Source organism: Myxocyprinus asiaticus, chromosome 24 (genome assembly GCF_019703515.2).
Source record: "Myxocyprinus asiaticus isolate MX2 ecotype Aquarium Trade chromosome 24, UBuf_Myxa_2, whole genome shotgun sequence".
Taxonomy (NCBI): domain Eukaryota; kingdom Metazoa; phylum Chordata; class Actinopteri; order Cypriniformes; family Catostomidae; genus Myxocyprinus; species Myxocyprinus asiaticus.
The window spans coordinates 39248849-39265649 of record NC_059367.1 but is presented as its reverse complement, the minus strand read 5'-3'; the positions used below and the strand labels follow the sequence as shown (position 1 = coordinate 39265649).

The 16801-nt window shown below is 41.7% G+C and overlaps 1 protein-coding gene across 2 annotated transcripts in view; it reads right to left on the bottom strand.

Annotated features, from left to right (window-relative positions):
* The window catches only part of LOC127415113 (prickle planar cell polarity protein 3-B-like), a 90197-nt gene that overhangs the window by 46779 nt on the left and 26617 nt on the right, over positions 1-16801 (bottom strand). The gene's annotated exons all lie outside the window — the stretch shown is intronic.

Here is a 16801-nt window from a genome sequence, read left to right as displayed (position 1 = left end):
AATGTATCCCTTTTGCAAAATCCTGATTTTCAACAAATATTAAAGACTGAAATCAATGTTTATATGGAGACCAACTGGTCCTCAGTATCTTCTGTGGGCGTGGCTTGGGAGGCACTTAAGGTGGTTCTTAGGGGTCGGATCATACAGTATGCCTCATTTACCAAAAAATCCAAAGCAAGAGAACTCGTGGAGTTGGAAGGGAATATTAAAAGTGCAGAGGCTGAGCTGAAGCGCCGAATGTCAACTGATGGCCTCAGAGAATTGACCCGATTGAATACAGATATAATACTATTTTGTCACGGAAAGTGGAGTTTTGGTTATTCAGGGCAAGACAGTCATATTTTGAGTCGGGGGACAAAGCAGGGAAGCTTTTGGCTAGATATATAAAACAGAGAGAGTCTTTTTCTACCATTCCCTCAGTGAAATCTGCTGGTGGTGAAATTTTTACCTCAGCCATTGATATTAATAATGCCTTTAAAGAATTCTATCTTGATCTTTATAGTTCCACATCTTCGTCTACTGATGAAGATATTAGAAAATTTGTGGAACCATTAGAACTACCTAAATCTTGATTCTGAGATAATCTTGGAGGAGCTTGATGAGGCAATTAAGGCCTTACCTGCAGGAAAGGCTCCGGGGCCAGATGGTTTTGCAGCTTAATTTTTTAGATATTATGCTACAGAATTGGCTCCACTTTTGTTAGAAGTTTATACGGAATCATTAAAGAATGGAAAGCTTCCCCCAACCATGACACAAGCCCGGATCAGTCTGATTCTTAAAAAGGACAAAGATCCAAGCGAGTGTAAAAGTTACCGTCCAATTTCCTTGATCCAGCTAGATGTAAACATTTGTCAAATATTTTGGCTAACTGATTAAGTAAAGTTAAGACATCTCTTATACATATAGATCAGGTGGGGTTTATTCGGGGCCATAGCTCTTCTGATAACATTAGGCGTTTCATCGATATCGTGTGGTCAGTAGTGAATGATCAGTCTCCGGTCGCTGCCATCTCACTTGACGCTGAAAAAGCCGAAAAAGTTTGATATGGTAGAATGGGATTATCTTTTTAAGATTTTGGAAATGTGTGGGTTTGCGAGTACATTTATTGGCTGGATTAAGTTACTATATAGACACCCTGTAGCAGTGGTACAAACAAATGGATTCATTTCAGATTATTTTACTCTGAACAGGGGCACTCGGCAGGGTTGCCCTCTTTCACCATTATTGTTCTGTCTTGCCCTGGAACCACTAGCAGCCACGATAAGAAAGGAGGATGATTTTCCAGGGGTGATGGCGGGAGGTGTGGCGCATAAGCTTCTGCTTTACACAGATGGTATTTTATTATTTGTCTTTGAACCCACTAGATCTATGCCTTGCCTCCACAGAATAATTAATTCATTTTCCAAGTTCTCAGGATACAAAGTCAATTGGTCTAAATCCGAAGCTTTGTCTCTGACAGCTTACTGTCCAGTAACGGCCTTCCAGCCGGAAGCCTTCCAGTGGCCAAAACAGGGCATTAATTATTTGGGTATTTTATTCCCAGCAAATTTGCCTGATTTAATTTTGACCCTTTTTATTAAAGGTTTTCGAGCGATGTGGACAGGTGGGCATCATTACATTTATCGATGATTGGGAAGGTTAATGTTATTAAAATGAACTGTATTCCAAAATTCAACTACCTGCTACAGTCACTCCCTATAGATGTCCCCCTCTCTTATTTCAAGCAATTTGATAGCATATCGAAGTCCTTCATTTGGAATGGTAAACGTCCCAGACTATATTTCAACAAATTTCATAGGCCGATTGACAAAGGTGGGCTAGGCCTACCCAAGACTTTGTTTTATTATTATGCGTTCGGTCTCAGGCATTTGGCTCATTGGTCGCTTCCACCTGAAAGAGCCCCTACCTGGTTTTCTATTGGAAACAGGAAGTCCTTGCCCCTACTTTGCCATTGCAAAGACTTTCTATCAAACTAACCGGAGAAGTTAAGTCACACCCAGTTATCTCACATTTGCACATGATTTGGACAAGAATGTCCAGAGGATTTAATTCGGATATTTTTTTAAATGTTGCCTCAAGCAAATGGCTGAACCCCAAATTATGTATCAACAAGTCACCTTTCTGTTGATCAGAGTGGATTGTGAGGGGGGTTACTACACTCGGCGACCTGTATGAAAGTGGATTGTTGAGATCTTTTGAGAATTTGGGTCATCATTTTGGGATTCCCAGATCACAGTTTTATAGGTATTTACAGCTGCGAGACACAACCCATATCTTTTGGGGATGTGTTAAGATCCAAGATTTTTGGTTAAAGGTTCAGAATTATTTGTGTGACGTTTTGGGCACTCAAATTTCACTTTGCCCCAGACTTTGCATTTTGGGCGATGGGGCAGTTATAAATATGAGGGACAAATATATAAAAAATTGGGTTCTGACTAGCATGATGATTGGCAGACAAATTATTTTAAGTGGTTGGAAGTCGGATGGAGCGCCACCATTTCCGGAGTGGTGTGCGGAGATGGGGAGGGTGGAGGCTTTTGAGGAGATGACAGGTAGAAGGCTGGGGTTGGGGGACTTGTTCTTCAGGAAGTGGGGTAGGTATTTGGCAGTTTTGGGGGACTCTCGGGGAAGGGATGAAGAGAGAGTAGTTTAGTTTAATTATGCATGTTTATTATATATATATATTTTTTTGGTGTGTGTGTGTGTGTGTGTGTGTGTGTGTATTATTTTATGTGACCACAGGGGTGTTCTTTGGGGTTGGGTGGGGCTGGTGTTTGGGGAGGGATATTAGTGAGGATTAAAAGTTAAATGTTGATTCGGTGTGTATGTGTTGTGTTTTTCTCTGTTGTGTTATTTTCTTTGAATCAATAAAAAATGTTAATTACAAAAAGAACCTCACCGGCATCCAACAGAACCAGCATCAAGCCCTCGTCGAGCTGTGGCTGGAGCAGGAACAGCATTTTCAACTCCTGCTCCAGGCCCAAGTGGAAGACCGGCAGGCGTTCTGGAGCCTGATCACCCACGAGGGGGCTGCTGCTGTGACCCCGGAGCTCACCTCGACCTGTGGATATGGCCACCTGACTAGTGGGCGGCCCGGTTGCTGCCACTGCTCTCCAGGGAACCACAACTTGTGGCCCAGCAACTCCCCGCCGCTAACCTCCTCATGTACAATGACCTGAAGAGAGCAATCGTGCAATGGGTCAGTCGTAGCCTGGAACAGAGTCGCCAACATTTCTGTTCCGAGATTGGGAAGGCACGGCCGCCCGTTTGCCTTTGCGCAACAGCTCTGGGACGCCTGCCGGAAATGGTTGCTAACTGAGGGGACCCGCGGCGCTTAGGACATCATAGACCTGGTTGTACTGAAACAGTTCATCTCCCAGCTCCCTCAGGGCATGGCCGAGTGGGTCCAGTGCCACCATCCGGCATCGCTGGAGGATGCAGTCTAGCTGGCAGAGGATAACATGACAGCATTTCTGAGAAGCAGCGATCCAGAGTCTCTCTCTCTCTCTCTCTCTCTCTCTCTCTCTCTCCCATGTCTCAACCCCTCCCCTCTCGCCAATCTCATTTTCATCCCATCCCGGCTCCACGGAAATGGGGAGGAACCCCACTCAAACCACTTCCCTGGCTCAGGGGGTCATTCCCTCGTCCGTACCTCCTGCTTCCCCTGTCTTCCTCCGCACTCCCCCCCACCCACCCAAAGTTGATGAGACTGTTCCCACAGGTGTGGTAGGAAAGCCTGGGCTGGTCTGTTGGAGCTGCAGGGAAGCCGGGCACTTCCAGTTCCAGCGATGGAGGTGGGGACTCTGGTCCAGATCCCTGAAGCTCCGCAGAACCCCCCCCCCATTGGGCGGGGGCGTATCAGATACTGGTGAGTGTAAAGGGGGATACATAACAAGCTTTGGTGGATTCGGGTTGTTCTCAAATCTCTATACACCAACGATTGGTGCAAGACGGGGCATTGGGCACAAACAGACAGGTGAGGGTGCGGTGTGTGCATGGGGATATTCACATGTATCCTTTGGTGACCACTGAGATTCAATTCAGGGGAAAAGCATTGAGTGGAGGCTGCGGTTAGCTCCTGCCTCACCTATATACAAATTTTGGGAACGAATTGCCCTGAGTTTCAGAGTTTGTTAAAGGGAATATGTGTGGATGGGTCCTGCAAATAAATATCTCGTTGTGTGACGTGTGATGCGTTGGCTGGAGAGGCGGTAGCAGGGCCGTCTATGGCCGCTCTGCGTCAGAATGACGCAAGAGAGGCGAGTCCCTGAGGGGGATTTCATTCTGGAGCAGTCACGTGACAAATCGCTTAAGCATGACTTTGACTAAGTGAGAATAATCATTGGTCAACAGCTCCAGCCTAACCTCATGCTCGCATATCCCTATTTTTCAATTATTAAAGAATGATTGTACTGAGTGGCATGGGACGCTCAAACAAAAGAGAATACAACCCAGTTATTAATCCCAAAGAGCCATCGGGAAATGCTTTTCCAGGTGACTCATCATAATCCTATGGCGGGTCACTTAGGGCAGGAGAAACACTGAACCGAATAATGGCTCATTTCTATTGGCCGGGCATTCACGGGGATGTTCACAGATGGTGTGCAGCGTGCCGTGAATGTCAGCTGGTGAATCCACCGGCCACCCCAAAAGTGCCCTTGCACCCCCTGCCATTAATCAAGGTTCCCTTCGAAAGAATTTGCATGGACCTCGTCGGGCCATTAGAGCGGTCAGCACGCGGATATCACTTTGTATTAGTCCTGGCGGATTATGCAACGTGATATCCGGAAGCCGTGCCTCTGCGCAACATCTCAGCATGTAGTGTTGCATAGGCACTCTTCAAAATGATCTCCTGTGTGGGGATTCCGAGGGAAATCCTCACCGATCAAGGCACAACTTCATGTCACGTACACTATGCAAACTATATGAATTATTAGGGATTAAATCGATCCGCATCAGTGCTTATCACCCTCAAACCAATGGGTTGCTTGAACGATTTAATCAAACCCTAAAGAATATGATTCTTAAGTTCTTGCACGAGGGTGCTAGGGATTGGGATAAGTGGTTGGAACCCCTGTTATTTGCGGTCCGGGAAGTCCTGCAAGCCTCCATAGGGTTTTCCTCTTCGAGCTCCTGTATGGGCGTAAGCCGCGTGGCGTGCTTGACATCATACGGGAGGCTTGGGAGGAGGGACCTTCACAGAGCAAAAATGAAATTCAATATGTTCTTGACTTTAGAGCAAAACTATATACATTGGGGCAGTTAACACAAAAGAATTTGCTCCAAGCTCAAGAAAGACAGAGCCAGCTCTATAACAGGGGTACACAATTGCGCTCGTTTGCACAGGGAGATAAAGTCTTTGTATTACTGTCCACCTTGAGCTCTAAATTACTCGTGAAGTGGCAAGGGCCCTTTGAGGTCATACGGTAAGGCAGAGATCTCAATTATGAGGTTAAACAAACAGATAGTGGTGGAGAATGTAACATTTACCACCTCAACCTCCTAAAACCTTGGAGGAAGGCAGTCCCCGTGTCCTTGGCGATGGTGGTTCCGGAAAGGGTGGAGCTTGTCCCGGAGGTGAAATCGCAAATCTAATCAGTTCACTCTGGTCCCCTGTGGAGAACACCTCTCACCGTCGCAGCTCACAGAGGTTGCCAAAATGCAAGCAGAATTTGCAGACATGTTCTCACCTCTCCCCAGTCATACGAACCTCATAGAGCACCATATCGAGACCACCCCGGTGGTGGTGGTTCGTAGCCTGTACTGTCTTCCTGAGCACAAAAAAAGGTTGTTCAGGAAGAATTGGAAGCAATGCTCAAGATGGGAATAATAGAAGAGTTGCACAATGATTGGGCCAGCCCAGTGGTTCTGGTACCTAAGTGCGACGGGACGGTTCGATTCTGTGTGGACTATCGGAAAGTCAATGTGGTTTCCAAATTTGATGCGTACCCAAAGTCCCAGATTGACGAATTGCTCGATTGGTTAGGAATGGCTCAATTTTATTCGACACTGGATTTGACAAAGGGTTATTGGCAGATCCCCTTAACATCAATCTCCCAACAAAAAAACGCTGTTCTCCACACCGTTTGGATTACACCAATTCGTCACTCTATTCGGTTTGTTCAGGGCCCCCGCTATGTTCCAGCATCTCATGGACAACTTTCTCAGGCCACATGCCACCTATTTGGACGATCATTATCTATAGTAATGACTGGCGGTGGCACATGCAACATCTGAGGGCCATCCTGAGGTCGTTGCAACGGGCGGGGCTCACTGCCAACCCGAAGAAGTGCGCAACTGGGCGGGTGGAAGTTCGGTAACTAGGATTTCACTTGGGTCATGGGCAGGTGCGGGCCCAAATTAACCAGACCGCGGCTGTACCTCACAACACTCTTTAGCTGTGACTACATTCAAAAAAAGCTATTTGGCAGAAATTGATTCAGTCATGTACAATGGTTCCTCATGTTTGAAATGAGTTCTTAACTTTTCTTAGCTTAATTTTTCTTAAAATTACTATGTAATCTCAACACAGACACTTTGTGTTGACAGAACATAGCTGAATTGGGTAAACCCAACAAAATTAGACATGTCAATGTAACTCAAATAAATCTCTTTAATTTCTTGTATTGTCTTTTATTTATTTTATTTCTTATGTACCAACTAATGAAAGTGAATGTTAGCATGCAAAATACAGGCTATGCTATGGTAAAAACAGCAGTTGCTCAAAGAAGCGAGCAATCAATTTCATGTGCGACATCTACCTGTCGTCATCGTTAGCTCACGCTCCACTTTTCACCTTAATGGTAACCCCCAATACCCCAACATAACAGAAACTCTTCTAAATCTGAACATAACAAAACATTAAACACTAACAAGTATCCCCCTTTAAATTCATCTTGCATAAAAACATAAAATAACACTCAATTTTAACAGTTACTCTCCCTATCGAGTCCTATGCAAAGCAAGCTGAGAAATGGAAATCCCCTGTCCAGTTTCATCAATGCTTCATTAACACCACAAAAAGTATACATGTAGTCCCAACTGAAATGGATTAAGTAAACTTACATTTTACTTATTTCTGATTAACAATTTTTTTATTGATTCACATGTTAAACACAGAAAAACAAAACATATATACACAAAATCAACAATTAACCCCCACTATTACCCCTCACAATCCCAACCCCACCCTGGCCCCCAACAACATCCCAGTGGTCATACATAATTATAGACACACACACACACACACACACACACAAGAAAAAAAAAACTATAAAAAAACAAAAAACAAAACAACAAACACAAAACAACAAAAAAATACATAATAATAACACATATTGACAACCACACCTCTCTCTACACTGCCCCACACCGAGAGCCCTCCAGAAACACCAGATATCCACCCAATTTTCCCACAAACAGGTCCAATTTCCCCAGTCTTCTAAATGACCCTTCTTCAAAGGTCGCCACACTCCCCATCTCCGAGCACCACTCCTGGAATGAGGGCGCTCCAGCCGACCTCCAACCCCTTAAAACTATCTGTGTGGAGATCATGAAACTGGTTAGGACCCAACTCTATTCTCTATATCGATGACCCATCACCCAAAATATAGAGTCTGGGGCAAAATGAAACCTGAGTGCACAATACGTCACACACAAAACTCTGAACCTTCAACCAAAATTCTTGGATCTTAACACGCCACCAAAAGACATGTGTTGTGTCTCCATCCTCTGATTGGCATCGCCAGCAGGTGGGTGTGTCTTTAAGACCAAGCCTATACAATCTAGAGGGGGTCCAATAGAATTGATGTAAAATCTTGAATTGCGTAAGATGCACCCTTGCATCTCTAGATCCAGACTTGAAATTTCTTTGAATCCTAGCCCACACTCCCTCCTCCAACACCAAGTTTAAATCTTTCTCCCATAGTCTCTTGATAGAAGTTAAAGCTCCATCCCCCAGACTCTGAATTAGCAGAGAGTAATACACTGATGCCTCATGACCTTTTCCAAAAGCAGTAATCACCTCTCCCTGAGTATCTGCCGCTTTGGGGTGGGGGGGGGGGGTGCGCTACTCCCAAACTATACAGAGCAGGTGGCACAGCTGTAAATACCTATAGAACTGAGATCTGGGAGTCCCAAAATGCTGAACCAAATTTTCAAAAGATCTCAGCACTCCACTCTCATATAGGTCCCATGTGTAGTAACCCCCCTTACAATCCACTCTGACCAGCAAAAAAGGGACTTATTAATACATAATTTTGGGTTCAGCCATATGCTTGAGGCAACATTTAAATAAATGTCAGAATTAAACACTCTGGACACTTTTGTCCATACCGAGTGCATATGCAAGATAACGGGGTGTAATTTAACTTCTCCGGTTAGTTTGTTAGAAAGGCTTTGCAATGGCAAAATAGGGGCAAGAACTTCCTGTTCAATACAAAACCAGGGAGGGGCTCTCTCAGGTGGAAGCAACCAATGAGCCAAATGTCTTAGACCGAATGCATAATAATAAAACAAAATCTTGGGTAGGCCTAGCCCACCTTTGTCAATCGGCCTATGTAACTTATTAAAATGTAATCTAGGATGCTTACCATTCCAAATGAAGGACTTCGCTATGCCATGAAATAAGAGAGGGGGACATCTACAGGGAGAGACTGTAGCAGGTAGTTAAATTTTGGAATACAATTAATTTTAATAACATTAACCTTCCCAATCATAGATAAATGTAAATGTTGTGGCCTATTTATTGCTTGAATAATCAATATTAATTTAATTGTATCCTCCAAAGATCAAAGTAAAAAAGAATAACCAAATACATACTAAATAAGGTTCCACAATGAGCCAGAAAACAGCCAGGTGCGACAGACTTTTCCAAAGAACTAATCCTCTGTCTTTGACCCGCAACAAAATAAACATCCTACTCTAAATGAGCCCAGTCATAAACCGATGAGAGAGAGAGTCGTGTCATTATTTGAAGAGCTGGACATTGGGTGGGGCAGAGATGACATGACACCAGTGATCAGCTCTGAATCTTTATTATTCTGAAAATGAGGTCTTCACGTCCACATGGTGTGAAACCGGAATATTATGGCATTCTGTGTGTGTGTGTGTGTGTGTGTGTGTGTGTGTGTGGTAGGGGTGGGGGTATAATCCCTGTCAGTGCAGTTATGGCATGAGCTCTACTGTTCTCTTAAATTCTGACAGTATGAGCTATTAAGATTGTTTAATAGCACAAGAGACAGCAGTGAAAAAGAGACAAGTGCATTTAGAAAGAAAAACATCTCTATATGTGTGAGTTTGTATGTGTTTTTCTATAGCAAACGCCTCAGACTAGGCTCGAGTGGTACAAAGGCAGCATGGGCATTCACAGGCACAGATGAAAAACAAAAGCTGCTTTCCCCCTGATTTTACTCTCTTCTTCCACCTATCCTCCATTCCATCAATCCCTTCTTCTCTGCTGCCAGTCCAATACCTGTCCTAAGCTAAACTCTCTATCATAAAACCAACATGCATACAAAATGATTTTCACAGCCCTCCTTTCGATGTGTGCATTTTTGATGTTACAATACTTTCTCCTATCCCCAAGCACTCGAACCACAAAAACACATACTTGTAACTGAAAATATATTGTAGGTAATTTGAAAGATATATATACACAAGGGTGTAGATTTGGCTTGAACATTGCGGGGGTCTGAGCGTTTAGCATTTACATGTTTCCATTGATCATTGTATAAATAATTGGTGGGGGGGGGGGGGGGGGTTGTACTTGCTTGTTTTGATTACTCCCCCCTTATCCCCCCGGAATCTACACCCCTGCATATACACAATGTACCTTTTAGCCATTGCTAAAGTAAATAATATATGTCATTTAATGGCGATTTGGGTCAAATTAAATGGAAAACTATGCGAGTGGCATTCCGTGGCGCAGCAGAATTTTAAGCAGCCTCCGGAATCGTAGCAAGTCTGCATCCATTTATAGAAAACAATTGTTTTGAATTTTAGAACATGTCATGTCATCCACCAGACGTACCGCTGTAACGCTGAAGTATGTGCGGTTACTCATTTTCACATGACATGAACCAATTATAATAGACTTCATTTACATATAGTAGGGATGTCCCAATACCGATACTGTTATCGGACTCGAGTCCGATACCAGACTCATTTACTCATACTCGTGCTCGTAAAAATGCTCAGATACCAAAAACCGATACAACCTGATGTACGAATGTCATTACGTAAACAATCAGCGCACAAATTCTAATTGTGTCATGTCCTAGTCAGATTATTTAACTGCAAAAACTGCAATTTAATGAGATAAATATATAGTTTACATTGCATGTGCAGTGTGCTTCTAATGTGAGCAGAGCACTAATGAATGTGTGGAGAATTGTGCCAAAGCCGGCTGCACATACCTTTTAAAGCTCCTCCTTGGCTCATACAGGGAAAACACCATCATGAGCATCGAGCGCTATGTTTGTTGCAGATTACAGCAAACAGAGCACAAATACCTTCTAATATAACTCCAATGCTGTATTTTGGATTGTGCTGTGAGGTTCTGTATATAAGCACTTCATTTGATAAAAAAATAATACAATATTATGTTGAAAATTTATTATATTTTAATTTGATTAAAGTTTTAATTCATTAATTTATTAAACACCATCTGATTAAATAATCTGTTGATATGGAGTTCAGAAAAAAGTATCAGACTCGGTATCAGCGAGTATCAGAAAGAAAGTATAGGTACTCGTACTCATTCTCAAAAAAAATAGTATCGGGACATTCCTAATATATAGAAGTTACAGTAGCGAAAACAGCCTATTGATTTCTAAGGGTCAGAGAGAGGGTGGAAAATGGTCATGGAAAACTAAATTACAACTGTTTTATACCCCTTTAATATCAAGCAAAATTCGAAAGAAAGTCAGGCTGCTGGATCTAAATAAAAAGTATGTTGGTTTCTCAGTGATAAATTGCCATATACTTAAATCTGAATGTTCACCAAATTAAATTGTATAAAGTAAACATTGCTTTCAAACAGACTTTCAAATACACCCTCCTTTTTCCATTGGTGAAACAAACAAATAGCCCTGCCCCAAACTCAAGCCATTAGCTGCATTTCCACTGTCGGGCCAAATGACGGTGTGCTAGGGCCAGTTGCGTTCCCACTGTCACTTCCGGGTCTCTCCAGAGTCTGATACCTCAGCATGAGCTTCCCTCTTACTTGTGAAATGGGCGGGGTGTGTGACGTTGGCACCAGGGCATCGTATTAAGGGCAGATTTTAGGGCAAGGCTATAGGGCAACGCTATCAACCTACTAATGGTTTACTACAGTTGTCTTTGTATCTTAAGCTGGAATGCAAGAAAGCATTTTAACATTACACATATCAGTTTTAAAACTATTTCTGTACACAGAAATCTTCCAGTATAATAATGGACATTCACACACTTCCTCTTATAATCTGTTCAGAGTGAAAAGAGAGCTTATATAAATGGGTCTTTTTGTCTTATTTTTCCCTGAACAGGACAAACAAAGATTATTAAAATGCACTGAAATGGTTTGGAAATGTTCAGGCTTGAGTATAAGCACCGGTCAACAGGTTCGGCTGTGTTGGTTAAGCTTTGCTGGCACTAGTACTCCTGACCCAAGATCAACACACATAATCTGCTACCAGCTGCATCCTTAAGGTATCGTACATGTGCAGATGGTATAGCTGCATACGGTCATGTCACAAACAGCTGCCAATCCCATGATTCACTGGCTTTCAACCTTTTTTTAAATAACAGAACCCAATGATTTTCATCACTTTTGGATCCCTTTAACAGCTCTCGAATGCAGATTCTTCTCCCGATGACCAAACAAAACATACAGCACACCCACTATAATCCAATTACTGAACAATTGACTCTCATGAGTTGGATCTATTTTTACCCTGTTTACACCTGGTATTAAAATTAGTTTTGGGTGATCTGATCACATGTGGTCAGCCCAAAATACAGGTCTAAACGGGGTCAACGTTTTGTGGTCGGATCACAAAAACCACATACAAATGTGGTTAAAAATGCATGTGATCAGATCACATTTGAGGTGTAAAAACTATCCATCTTGTATATGTCACGGACAGAAGCAAAATGCCACCCCTCTCCAATCAATCAATTGCTGCGCTAAAACAAAAGTTTAAACTTTGCTGGTTACGTGCAGCTTTAAAATGAAATTTTACAGATCTTCTTCAGTTTGTCTGATATCACATGCAGCGAGACAGATGAGAAGCACAAACAGGTTAATACAGGAAATCCACTAAAATAAAGTATAATTCTGCTCTGAATGTTGAGTTTGTGTTTAGATTAAACAGCGCACCATTTTTTCTGCACTTTGTCTTTTCTGACTTTGTTGCACTTTAATATCATGCAGTAACACACTGACATAGTGACTGATGTGTCGTCGTGAAACTGAGACCCTCCCCTCCAAATCTGAACACAAGTGGTCAGGTGTAAACAGTGATGTGTATTATATTTATTTCTGAACTGTTATATCTGTTTAGTCCAAAATCTGAAATTATTGTATTTCTTATTTCATATTCTAAGTAACTGGACCCTGAGTACCCAGTAATAAGAGTGTATTACCGTATATCACACAGTCGTCATGATGCTACCAATGTCTAAGTCCATTTTCCAAACATGATTTTTAAGAGTTTTAATGTTGAATTCTTTACCCAAGCATTGACCTTGTAGTGAACAAAACATCATACCTGCCTGTGCTGAATCAAATGACAGTCCTTCTCTCTCTCTCGTTCTGCCTCGTTCGCTTGATTCTACCCCCTCAGGCCACTGTAACAAGCACAGTGGCCAAACAATAGGTGGCTTCCTTCGCAAACCCTCCCCTCTGCCTCTCCCTCACTAAGACCATGTTTCATATTTCCTTTTTTACTTGAATTCATACGTAACAGGTTCTGTGATTATTTACAGTATGGAGCAGCTTTTCTTTTGCTGCTTTTATCTTGTCATATTTGATTCATTATGTTTGGATGCAATTTCAAATTTTGACCTGTAAAGAAAAAGATTATTAGTGGTGCTTGCTAAGGTATTACTAAAGCTCATACTTAAAGTTATTTAAACAAAGTGCTAAGTAACCCTAAGAAGTAAACTTAGGTGTTAAACAATGAATATGTTTACATGGACACCAGAAAGTGGCTTATTGCGAGAAAGTAGCATTCCCGTTTACATGCACTGTATAAGCGTCATCCTCCCATATGCATGCAGCTCAGTGAGTAAGCAGCTTTCTCCACAGCAACGTAATTTCGCAGCAACGCTTGTGTAAATAACAAACATGGCATCCGAGTTGTTGCTGTGTTTGTTTCCTTAACTTTCTATCTCGACCTGCAGCCGAATTGCGCTGCAATAGTGGGGTTTTCCTCTTCCGTAAAACTCAATGTACTTGAGCGCGTATACGTGAACGTGAGGGACCGTCGATATTTTACACCGGTGTGTATAAATATGTATAGTTTATAGTGTATGTGTTTTTCCCACTGTAGTCACAGAAATGTTGAATTCTTTCCACTGTGTTGACTTGTTGTTAGGCTCCATCCTTTGATGTTTGTTATCCGGTCTGTTCACGCACATGCAGACTCTTCAAAAACCTGTAAGAACGCCGCTAATGTGTTTACATGGTCAAATTAAAACCGCATTCTCAAGGAGAAACCCAGGTGTGTTAAACAGCTTTCTCTTAATCCCTTAAATGCCATAAAGAAATCAGCATTCTGGTCCATGTTAGCAATTGCATTTTCTCAAAAAATACCAAATCAAACCAACTGCACATACAGTGCTTAGTGAATAAGATATTTACTTATAGCACACGTGAAGCACTTTTATTTTGAAGTTGCACTCACACGCTCGTGCGGATCCAGCGCAAGTAGCAATCTCCTGACAGTTTATATGGCCTGGATCGCATGCTTGGATCGTCATGGACTGACTGTCGTTATTTGTGAACCAGAGGAACTTTCGATCCTGAAGTTTTTGATTCTGGCTGATGGAATACGCACTTCAGAGCGCTTGACAGGAAGAAAACACTGGATTTTCGTGAGGTTCGTGAATTACATATTTTTTTAACGAGATATCTGCATATTTGCACATGGTATATAATAGAAGTTTTATTGATATTTGCCTTTTATCATTAGAAAAGTTACAGGGAACTGTTGAGAAGAGACTGTTAGAATATGTGCTTCAGATGAAGATATATGAGCGTTCCACAGGATGCTGGATCTGCTGAAGTTGTTTGAGGTTGGTTTGTTACATCTGTTTAAACAAGATATGAGCATATTTGCAGATGGTATATGATATTAGTTTGATTGATATTTGCCTTTTTATCATTAGACAAGACAGTTAAAAGTTACAGGGAACTGTTGAGGAGAGAGAAGGAGAATGAAACAGGCGAGCAGTTGAAAATTATGAGCTCAAACGTGTCTGCAGCGGCTCTGATATTCGGACCGTTTTAAAGAACACTGTGTTGTAGTAACACGATGGCACTTAACAACATGGTCGTTTACATGTCTCAGTCACTTTTCATGCAAGCAGGCGATTCTCAGCACCCTCAAGAAACAAATTGGCCAAAGGGGAAATTTATCGGCTGATGCTGATAATCTAAAAATTTGTCGATATATCAGTTGACCACTAGAAAAAACCCAATAGACTTACATTGATGGAAGAAGCAGAGCTCTAACTTGGAACAAGAATATCACAGAGTCTTCGGGGTTGGTGTAATTTGACTTGGGCCAGTAATCAACCACAAACAACACACTAACAACCATATAGTGACAAGCTAAAACCCACTCAGAACAACACAGCAACCACCTAGCAACACACTGGCAACAACCAACAACATAGCATCATGAGGGTGAGTTTTGCATGGGAAAGCACCACTTAAATTTCTTCAGAAAATTTCAAAACCCAGTCTGATTTACAATTGCGAGTACCAGTCAAAAAGGTATCTGCACACCAAATGCAAAATTTCGCCAAACTTTCTCACCATGATTAACATTTTGAATAGAAACCATGGATTTTTATGAAGCCAATTCACACCTAGATCGAACATTTGTGCACCAAAAAGCGAGGTGCATTTCATCGTCAATGAAAGGCCCTGACCAATAAAATATGAGCTTTTGGATCACATGATCAGAGCAACTGCAGTTACCAGAACCAGCGCATCTGGTGGCGCTAAAGCACAGAAAGCTGTTTTGTCCACCGTCATTAACGGTGCACTCAGTTACTTTTGTCTTTGTTCCATCTTGGACTTATGATGACACCTAGCGGCTTGGATGCAGCATCATTTAAAATCAATAGTTTTCAGTTTCAGATGCCATTGTAGAAATGTAGTATTCACAGTCAGCCATGATTACTTTAATCAGTGAGTGAAAGTGTCAAATAATAGGATGGTTAGTGAGATTAAGCAAGTAGTTGCTTAATCTCACAACTACTTGCTGGTCATGTGATTGTAACATGGCAGCCTCCATGTGCGGACCCTCTCCATGTAGAATAAAACAGCATTTATAAGGTTACTGATATGACTGGAGTCTTCAGTTTAATGTGAGTGGTCATGATTTCCTACACATATCGCAAAATAACAATTCATGTCTTTAAGATTTAAACTTTTTAATGAGGATAAAATTACTGAGTGCACCATTAAACTCTGAAGCAGCTCAAGGAAGAAATCCTGAACCAGCAGTGAGGATGTGTTTTTCATTTGCATCAAATGCCTTAAAAACTGAAACTTTTTTTCTCATATGGGTTCTTAAAAGAGGTATTCCCTGTAATCTCGGAACCTCTTCTTAATATTATTAACTCCTCACTATCCTTAGGACATGCCCAAAGAAACTCTAAAATGTCAGTTATCAAACTGCTTATTAAGAAGCCACAGCTTGATCCAGGAGAACTGGCTACTTATAGACTGATTTCAAATTTCCTGTTTATGCTGAAAATACTAGAAAAGGTAGTGTCTTCCCAATTATGTTAATTTCTACAGAGAAATAGTATATATGAACAATTTCAGTGAGGATTTAGGCCACACCACAGTACAGAGACTTCACTAATCAGAGTTACTAATGACTTTCTCTTATCATCTGATTGCGGCTGCATTTCTACACTATTGCTTTTAGATCTTAGTGCTGCCTTCAACATGATAGATCACGATATTCTCTTGAATAGGCTAGAGAATTATGTTGGCATTTGTGGACTTGCATTATCATGATTTAGGTCCTATTTAGCAGACCGCTACCACTTTGCCTGTGTAAATGAGCAATTGTCAAATCAAACAAAAGTAAAGTATGGAGTGCCACAGGGATCAGTTTTAGGGCCTCTGCTTTTCTCCTTATATATGCATCCCCTGGGAGATATTATCACGAATCATGTAATAAGTTTCCGCTGTTATGCCGACGATACCCAACTTTATGTTTCTTCGAAACCCAACAAAATTTCACATTTCTCCAAATTAGCAGAGTGTATCAATGAAATCAAAGATTGGATGGCCAGAAATGTCCTTCTACTCAATTCCGACAAAACAGAGGTACCAGGATATTGGACCAAAAACCTCTAAAAAAATAAGCCGCTAAAATATAATTTGACTCTCGATGGATGTACTGTTACATCGTCTTCAACAGCGAAGAACTTAGTTGTTATATTTGATACCAATATATCATTTGAAGTATTGCAAATTTACGACACATGCTCTCTGTTGCTGATGCCGAAAAACTAATTCATGCGTTCATGACCTCAAGACTAGATTATTGTAATGCATTACTGGGAGGATGTC